At 61.2% G+C, this 9633-nt stretch overlaps 2 pseudogenes; both read left to right on the forward strand.

Moving 5' to 3' along the window:
* Positions 1 to 6702: 6702 nt before the first annotated feature.
* Positions 6703 to 7486, forward strand: LOC146865817 (18S ribosomal RNA; annotated as a pseudogene; the record flags this gene model as incomplete).
* Positions 7487 to 8472: 986 nt separating this feature from the next.
* Positions 8473 to 8631, forward strand: LOC146865818 (5.8S ribosomal RNA; annotated as a pseudogene).
* The last annotated feature ends 1002 nt before the right edge of the window (positions 8632 to 9633 follow it).

The raw sequence follows: 9633 nt of genomic DNA on the forward strand, positions 1-9633 counted from the left end.
TGCACTTTATTATGTTCTGCGGCCATTACATTGAGATTAGAAAAAGGTACTTGCTCCCTATTTTACGTTCTCAGGGCTTTATTCAGGTAAAACCAGCTCTGCTTTTCTTGCAACTTCTTCCTAATATAAAAGTAGCCTTCGCTGTCGCTAGTTTTCTAGTGGCAGGAGTACGTTTGAATAAGTCCAAATTTAGGCACAGGCACTTTATCTGTGAAAAATGAACTTCCTCTCTTTTATATCATACCCTTCTTTTTACCCTTTTTAAAATATTTATGCATGTTTTAAATGTACAAATTTAATTGTTTCCTTTTTTTTGATAATTGTACGCAAATTTAATGATCTGATGAATTGTTGTTATGTATTTTTTTGCTCGTTCTTTTATGATTTTCAATAATCGAATAAAGATAATTGACTGACTGACTGACTGACTGACAAAGTTCACAAGGGCGGAGCTGGACCTCCTCGTCAACGAAGTCATTAGAGTCGAGCCACAGCAGTTTGGAACATTGGTCAGACAGACCAGCATAGCCCAAAAAACAAGCCTGTGGCAGAGGATCATCGATAAGGTGAATGCTGTTGCGCCCATCCGAAGGACCAGGCATGAATGCCAAGCCAGGTGGTACGATCTGCGCAGGGCAGTCAAGAGGAAGATGAACGAGGAATACACCCAGAGTAACATCACAGGAGGCGGGCTGCCCCGCAGACCCGTACATTACCATCCCTGGGAGGAGAAGGTGATGGCCATGCTTCCGCCGGTGGGAGTACATGGAGTCGAAGGAGTCGCAGAGCCTGGTGAGTACACAAACAACTCACTCCGTCGGATTGCCGACAACATGGGCAACCCTCCCTGTGACACCAGGCGAAGACCAGCACCAGCCACAGGGAGGGAGGAGGAGGAGGTGGAGGATTCCTCCGACGGAGCATCACAGACATCGTCAAGGCCTGCATCTGAGGGTGCCCGGAGGAATGTGAGTTGTCCACGGAAAAGTCCGTGAGAGGCAGCGGACCATCCACATCTCCCAGGTCACCAGGCCTGGCACCTGGCCCTCTGGCGCAACAGCACCACCTCACCCAATGACATTCTCTGCCACATGGACTTGCTGGTCACAGTCTTAACAATGATGACCAACACTGTGGTCTGGACTCTGATGACTCCAACTGACAAGGATGCCATCTCCCCCTGTGAACTTTGGATTCTATGCACCCGGTAGAGCACCTTACTTCATCCACCAAAAGACTTACCCCACCAAAAATAAATACTTTATTTTTTCATTAGATGTTGCTGTCATTTGGCATTATTCCCCAACATATGTGTGTGTAAAAGTCAAACTATGCCTGAGTGTTGAACTAACTCCACACATCCATACCCTGGGATAGGAGTCTGGTACAGGACACACATGGGTCACAATGTATCATGCAATGCAGACATGAAGCACAATACTCACCTGTGATGGCCTCAAGCTGCTGAGGGGGTGCATGCAATACTGTGCCGACAGACCTATTTGGAAGAGTACCATGAAGGCGTAGAGGTCATGCCTAGGGCTGGGCGGAATTTGCAGAATGCCTCTTCGTGGGATTTTGAAAAAAATTGTGGAAAACGAGCGCACAACCTGAGGGACCGTGTGCCCGGGACTGGGGTCCCTCGTGCTTGGGCAGGCTCCCCGATCTCCCTGGCCTGGCTGCGTTGAGAAGCAGGGACTGGCCCCGGGCCTCCTGATTTTTGGTCAGGGCCTGGGATCCCACGTCCTGTGGCCTGCCAAGTGTCCATCTGCCCGGGACAAGAGACCCTGGTGCAGAGCCCTGCAAGGGCAGGCAGGAGCCCTACCGCTATGGCTCGGTGTGGGCAGCTGGGAGTCCTTTCGGTCCCGGCCATCTGGTCACACGCAATGCTTTCCAATGGGGCGACCAGATGGCCGGGCCAGCCTGGAAGTCCCGATGAGGGCTAATTTGACTCCCGGATCCCAGTCAGGGCTCCAGGAGGTCGGGCGCATCCGCGCCAAGGATTCCCTCCGTCACTCGGAGCGCGAGGGTTACAAGAAAGGTGGGTAGCCTTCCTCCGGATTAGTAGGGGCAGGGTATGCCGGAACACCCCTCCGGGGCTGGTGGTTCTTTGCCGGGGACCAGATGGGCTATGCCTGGGCAACATCCTCCCAGGCGTCCGGGGCTTCCCTCCACCGGCCCGCGGCATGGCAAAGTGCCCAGGGACGGGCTCCAAGGGTCCCGGGCAGTCCTCCCCCTGGGGCGCCTGGGCCCGAGAGCTCCGTCGGTCCTCCCTGTGTCTGAGGCCCAGCCGCTGTCCCCGAGCCCCCCCCGGGAAGCAGAGCCCACCGAGCCCTTGGATCAGGCAGGAGCCCTGCCGCTATGGCCCAGCTCTGGGCGGGCAGACGGGAGTACTTTCAGTTGCCGGCCATCTGGTCGCTCCACTTCCCCGGGCCGTCCGGTGCTCCCTCCTCCAGCCCGCAGCGACGCAAAGTACCCAGGACGGGCTCCATGGGTCCCCCGGGCGTCCGGGCCCCGGGAGCTCCGCCGGGCCTCCCATGCCTGAGGCCCAGCGTGGGGTCTACGAGCCCCCGAGGCCTGCAGCCCCAAAGCCCTGCAGCCCTGGAGCCCTTCAGCCCGGAGCCCTGGAGCCCTGCAGGCCCGGAGCCCTGCAGGCCCGGAGCCCTGCAGCCCTGGAGCCCTGGAGCCCTGCAGCCCTGGAGCCCTGCAGCCCTGGAGCCCTGCAGCCCTGGAGCCCTGCAGCCCCGGAGCCCTGCAGCCCTGAAGCCCTGCAGCCCCGGAGCCCTGCAGCCACGGAGCCCTGCATGGGCAGGCGGGAACCCTAGCGCGAAGGCTCGGGGTTGGACAGATGGGAGTCCTTTCAGTCCCGGCCATCTGGTCGCACCTTTCCCCTCAGCCATCTGGTCACACGCAATGCTTTCCAATGGGGCGACCAGATGGCCGGGCCAGCCTGGAAGTCCCGATGAGGGCTCATGTGACTCCCAGATACCAGTCAGGGCTCCAGGAGGTCGGGCACATCCGCGGCTAGGATCCCCTCCGTCACTTGGAGCGCGAGGGTTACAAGAAAGGTGGGTAGCCTTCCTCCGGATTAGTAGGGGCAGGGTATGCCGGGACACCCCTCCTGGGGATGGCGGTTCTCAGGCGGGGACCAGATGGGCCAAGCCCGGATTACACTTCCCCGGGGCGTCCGGTGCTCCCTCCTCCAGCCCGCGGCGAGGCAAATTGCCCAGGACAGGCTCCATGGGTCTCCCGGGCATCCGGGCCCCGGGAGCTCCGCCGGGCCTCCCATGCCTGAGGCCCAGCGTGGGGTCTACGAGCCCCCCCGAGGCCTGCAGCCCCAAAGCCCTGCAGCCCTGGAGCCCTTCAGCCCGGAGCCCTGGAGCCCTGCAGGCCCGGAGCCCTGCAGGCCCGGAGCCCTGCAGGCCCGGAGCCCTGCAGCCCCGGAGCCCTGCAGCCCTGGAGCCCTGCAGCCCCGGAGCCCTGCAGCCCTGGAACCCTGCAGCCCCGGAGCCCTGCAGCCTTGGATCCCTGCAGCCCCGAAGCCCTGCAGCCCTGGAGCCCTGCAGCCCCAGAGCCCTGCAGCCACGGAGCCTTGCGTGGGCAGGCGGGAACCCTAGCGCGAAGGCTCGGGGTTGGACAGATGGGAGTCCTTTCAGTCCCGGCCATCTGGTCACACCTCTCCCCTCGGCCATTTGGTCGCGCGCAATGCTTTCCAATGGGGCAACCAGATGGCTGGGCCAGCCTGGAAGTCCCGATGAGGGCTCATTTGACTCCCGGATCCCAGTCAGGGCTCCAGGAGGTCGGGCGCATCTGCGCCTAGGATTCCCTCCGTCACTCGGAGTGTGAGGGTTACAAGACAGGTGGGTAGCCTTCCTCCGGATTGGTAGGGGCAGGGTATGCCGGAACACCCCTCCGGGGCTGGTGGTTCTTTGCCGGGGACCAGATGGGCTATGCCCGGGCAACATCCTCCCAGGCGTCCGGGGCTTCCCTCCTTGCCCGCGGCATGGCAAAGTGCCCAGGGACGGGCTCCACGGGTCCTGGGCAGTCCTCCCCCCGGGGTGCCCGGGCCCAAGAGCTCCGTCGGTCCTCCCCTTGCCTGAGGCCCAGCCGCTGTCCCCGAGCCCCCCCCTGGAAAGCAGAGCCCACCAAGCCCTTGGATCAGGCGGGAGCCCTACCGCTATGGCCCGGCTCTGGGTGGGTAGACGGGAGTCCTTTCAGTTGCCGTCCAACTGGTCGCTCCTTTCCCCTCGGCCATCTGGTCGCGCGCAATGCTTTCCAATGGGCCGACCAGATAGCCGGGCCGGCCTGAAAGTCCCGATGAGGGTCCATTCCCCTCCCGGATCCCAGCCAGGGCTCCAGGAGGCCGGGTGTGTCCGCGCCTAGGGTCCCCTCTGTCACTCGGAGCGCGCGGGTTACAAGAAAGGGGGTTAGCCTTCCTCCGGATTAGTAGGGGCAGGGTGTGCCTGAAGACCCCTCCGGGGCTGGCAGTTCTTTGCCGGGGACCAGATGGGCTCCACCTGCGCAACATCCTCCCAGGCGTCCGGGGCTTCCCTCCTCCGGCCCGCGGCATGGCAAAGTGCCCAGGGACGGGCTCCACGGGTCCCGGGCAGTCCTCCCCCTGGGGTGCCCGGGCCCGAGAGCTCCGTCGGTCCTCCCCGTGCCTGAGGCCCAGCCGCTGTCCCCGAGCCCCCCCCAGGAAGCAGAGCCCACCGAGCCCTTGGATCAGGCGAGAGCCCTTCCGCTATGGCCCGGCTCTGGGCGGGCAGACGGGAGTCCTTTCAGTTGCCGGCCATCTGGTTGCTCCTTTCCCCTCGGCCATCTGGTCGCGCACAATGCTTTCCTATAAGGGGGGCCAGATGGCTGGGCTGGCCTGGAAGTCCCGATGAGGGTCCATTCGCCTCCTGTATCCCAACCAGGGCTCCAGGAGACCGGGCACGTTCGCCCCAAGGGTCCCCTCCGTCACTCCGAGCGCGCAGGTTTCAAGAAAGGGGGGTAGCCTTCCTACTGATTACTAGGGACAGGGTACTCTGGGACCCCTCCCGGTCCTCAGCCGGCAGCTGGACGGGCCCGGATGCTGCCCTGGTTCTGTCCCGGGGACTGCCGTGTGGCAGGGTGCCCGGGACAAGGGGTCTGGAGGGTCCGGGGAGCCTGTGGTCCTGGTTCAGGAGCTCCAGCCGGGCCCCTGAGGGCCCTGGGGAGGGCGGCCTCCCCGCCCCGAGCTCCGTCCTGGGTCCTGCCGTGTGGCAGGGTGCCCGGGACGGGGTCCGGAGGGCCCGGAGAGGCTTCCCCTGCGCCTGCGGGCCCCGGCTGGGTCCAGGGGCCCGGCAGGGCCCCTGGTCGGGGTCTCCGGCCCCGGGCCCCGTCCCCCGGACTGCGGCACTCCCAAAGGCCCGGTACGGGCTTCCGTTGTGTCCGGGGAGCCTCCCCTCGCTCGTCTGGGTTCAGGAGATCCGTCCGGGCCCCTGGGGGCCCTGGGGAGGGTTGCCTCCCCGCCCCGGGCTCCGTCATGGGTCCTGCCGCGTGGCAGGGTGCCCGGGGCGGGGTACGGAGGGCCCGGGGATGCTTCCCCTGCACCTGCGGGCCCCGGCTGCGTCCAGGGGCCTGGCCGGGCCCCGGGTCGGGGTCTCCGGCCCTGGGCCCGGTCCTTTTTCTCCAAGTTTGCTGGGTCAGAGCTCCGTGAGGTCTGGTGATCCCGAGACGGGGGAAAGCAGACCCGGGGCCCGCCCGCCAGGGCCCCCAGGGGCCCGGGTACGCTCCTGCCTCTCAGCCCCTTCCCGATGGTCCTATCTTCGCCAGGTTTGCTGGGTCAGACCTCCGGGAGGTCTGGCGATCGCGAGACAGGGAAGGCAGCGCCTGGACCCGCCCGCCGGGGCCCCCAGGGGCCCAGGTATGCACCTGCCTCTCAGCCCCTTCCCGATGGTCCATTTTTCTCCGGGTTTGCTGGGTCAGACCTCCATGAGGTCCGGCGACTGCGAGACGGGGAAGGCAGAACCCGGGCCCGCCCACCGGGGGCCCGGGTGCGCGCCTGCCTCCCAGCCCCTGTCGATGGGCCCTCCCTTTGAGCCCGCTCGCCCCGGGAGCAGTCAGGGATCAGAAGCCGCCATCCCCCCCGCGCAGGGCGGCCTGCAGAAGGGATGCCCCGGCCGTACTCTGATCGATTGGGCACTCTCGGTCCGTTTAGAGATGGACTGCTTGGCCAGCCTCGGCTGTTGTTTCAAGTGATTAGCTTCGTCCCCGTATGGACCGTCCGACTCGAGGGTCTGACGCCACGGCAGCTCGTGCCCCCCAGTGGTCTGACCCCGAGCGGAAGGGGTCGGGTGGCGCCAGGCCCTCGGACGCTGCTGCCCAGCAGGTCCGTACTAGGCCCCGTGTGCCACGCCGTCACCCCTCTCCGCCCAGCACATTTCCGCAGCAGCTCGGAACAACTGTTCCGAGAGGTGGCGCCGTCGCCAGGCCCCGGCACACCTGCATCTCACTCAGGATGCGCCTTGGCCCGCCTCTCCCTCCCGGGGGAGGCGGCTGGGCCTGCCGGTGCCCATGCGACCTGCCACCTCTCTCTTCACCCCTCCAGCGAGCCCTCCCGCCCAGGCGGCTGGGCTCCTTTCCCCCCAGCAGGCTCCTGGGAGGGAGGGGTGTGCGCGCGAAGGTGGTCCGGTCGGGGAGATGGGCACGCGGCCCCCGAACCCTGTCATCAGGTGCGGCTACCTGGTTGATCCTGCCAGTAGCATATGCTTGTCTCAAAGATTAAGCCATGCACGTGTAAGTACACACGGCCGGTACAGTGAAACTGCGAATGGCTCATTAAATCAGTTATGGTTCCTTCGATCGCTCCATCTGTTACTTGGATAACTGTGGAGTGGAGCCTGCGGCTTAATTTGACTCAACACGGGAAACCTCACCTGGGCCGGACACGGAAAGAATTGACAGATTGATAGCTCTTTCTCGATTCTGTGGGTGGGGGTGCATGGCCGTTATTAGTTGGTGGAGCAATTTGTCTGGTTAATTCCGATAACAAACGAGACTCTTCCATGCTAACTAGTTACGTGACCCCCAGCGGTCGGCGTCCAACTTCTTAGAGAGACAAGTGGCATTCAGCCACACGAGATCGAGCAATAACAGGTCTGTGATACCCTTAGATGTCCGGGGCTGCACGCGCTACACTGAACAGATCAGCGTGTGTCTACCCTTCGCCGACAGGTGCGGGTAACCCCGTTCGTGATAGGGATTGGGGATTGCAATTATTTCCAATGAACGAGGAATTCCCAGTAAGTGCGGGTCATAAGCTCGCGTTGATTAAGTCCCTGCCCTTTGTACACACCACCCGTCGCTACTACCGATTGGATGGTTTAGTGAGGTCCTCGGATTGGCCCCGCCGGGGTCGGCAACGGCCCTGGCGGAGCGCCGAGAAGACGATCAAACTTGACTATCTAGAGGAAGTAAAAGTCGTAACAAGGTTTCCGTAGGTGAACCTGCGGAAGGATCATTAACGGCGGAGCGGCCAGAGCGACCGATGGTGCCAGCCCGAAGCCCTCGGCCCGCCTCCTGCGAGCACACACCGTAGGCACAGGGCCCGGCCCTGCCCTGGCGCACCCCGGCCAGCAGAGCGGTCCGTGGCCACATGGGGCACTGGGGTTTAGGACCGGGACTTCGGCGGGCCCCTTCCCCCTGGGGAAGGCCAGACCGACGCGCGAGGGACCGGGGACGGGGGGCAGCCCCCATCCCCTGTCCCTCTCCGAGACGGAACCCAAGCTCACCCGGCACGGAACTGAATGGCAGTGCATCCCTTGGCTGGCACCAACCCTCCCTCGAAAAAAGGACCTGGTGCCGGCTGGGCCCTCCAGGCGTCCCGAGACCCGGCCCGATCTGACTGGGTCTCGGGCGTCTGAGGAGCGGCCCTTCTCGCGTGGCAAGGCGGCCTGGAAAAGAAGGGGCCGAGGGCCTGCGAGGGGACCCCGGCTCCTCTCGGTGGGAGGCCTGCGGGATGGGGAGCCGCCTGGCTCTTCCCTTCCGGCGACTCCGACCCAGGCAAGGGTGGTGGTGGGCTGATCGCCAGCCTCTGCTGGCACGGCTCGGGGCCGATCCGGCGACGGACAGCTGATGTGCAGGTGGAGCGACCCTCCCTCGTTGCCAGGTACCCGGTCCGACCCGGTCCTGTGTGGCCGGGTTGAGGGGTTTGAAGACTCACGTGGTCCCTCCCGGGTTAGCCCGGGAGGGACTGGCGGCTGCGGGGCTGCCTGCTCCCATCGCTCCGGGAGCCCCCTCCCTCGCCCCCGGGTGGGTTGGACAGGCTCCCGGGCCGAGCGCCTGGCAATGTTTTTCCCCCCCACGACGGAGCTGTCTGACTCCCAGAGGGGAAGCCTTGAACGGGGCGCCCGTGCCGTCTCGCCGCGCGGGCGACGGACAGACGGCATCGCCTTCCTCCCGCCTCTACTGCACCCGCAGGTGGGCAAACGTTTTCGAAAAGTTGCCTGTGACTCTTGGCGGTGGATCACTCGGCTCGCGCGTCGGTGAAGAACGCAGCTAGCTGCGAGAATTAGTGTGAATCCAGGTCACGTTATAGGCCTTAGGTCACCCTCCGAAGCAGAAGAAGACACAACAGTAGACCTCAGCGAAACCATTGAATTTGTGGCCTCCTCAGCCAAGAATAACATTGATACAGCCAATTTTGGAAACCTACCGGATGTATACGAAATCAGCAAAGAACTGATAACAAAGAAAAGTGACTACTCCAAAAAAGTCACATATTGGAAATACCCAAACGAAAAGTATAAATGTGACTTGTGTGGAGACATATCGGGAACTTTCAAAGAATTGAGGAAACATGTCTCCAACAAGCATAAAGGCTTCTATCTCAAAACGTACTGTTCAAAATGTGACAAAGAAGCCGAATACCACAATATTGCATGCCACTATGCAAAATGTAAAGGAAGACCTCAAAAAGGAGAGTTGCCATTCCTGTGCAGCTTCTGTGACCTACGATTTGGAACAAAGATTGGAGTCTCACAACATGCTCGGCACGCTCATCCAAGAGCGCAAAATGAGGCTAGACTGGCAGCTCTAGCAAGCAGCAAACCATCAACACTATGGTCACAGGAGGAAATACTTCTATTAGCAGAATTGGAAAAAATGTATACGAGAACAAAAGAAACATTAATGTGCTGATGGTCCCACATTTTGACAATAAAAATAGTAAACAAATTGCAGAAAAAAGAAGAGATAGAAGAGATAAGAGTAAAAAATCGACAAAGGATGTACTGCAAGCATCCAATATGTCTGAGAATGACTCCTGCGATGAAACAGAGATTGCAGCAGAAGTAACAACAGAAAGGCGCAGAGACTTTATCAATCGGAAACGAGCGCCAAAAATAAAAAACTTTGATGAACTGAATGATAGAATCACAGAAATCGAGAAGTACACCAAAAACATCCAGCATCACAATGCTGCTATGGATCTGATGGATGAGATAGTGACTTATATATCAGAAAACACCAATGATATAAGTCCTGTACCATCAGATCATACCGAACCAACAAGCGAACCCGATAATGAACCTATGAACTCTGCTCAAGATGAGCAACAGATTGCCTCTGTACAAAACAAGATACCAAAGAAAAATAAGAAAAATGGAAGGC

This window comes from Triturus cristatus, chromosome 2_1 (assembly GCF_964204655.1).
Source record: "Triturus cristatus chromosome 2_1, aTriCri1.1, whole genome shotgun sequence".
In the NCBI taxonomy this organism is placed as follows: domain Eukaryota; kingdom Metazoa; phylum Chordata; class Amphibia; order Caudata; family Salamandridae; genus Triturus; species Triturus cristatus.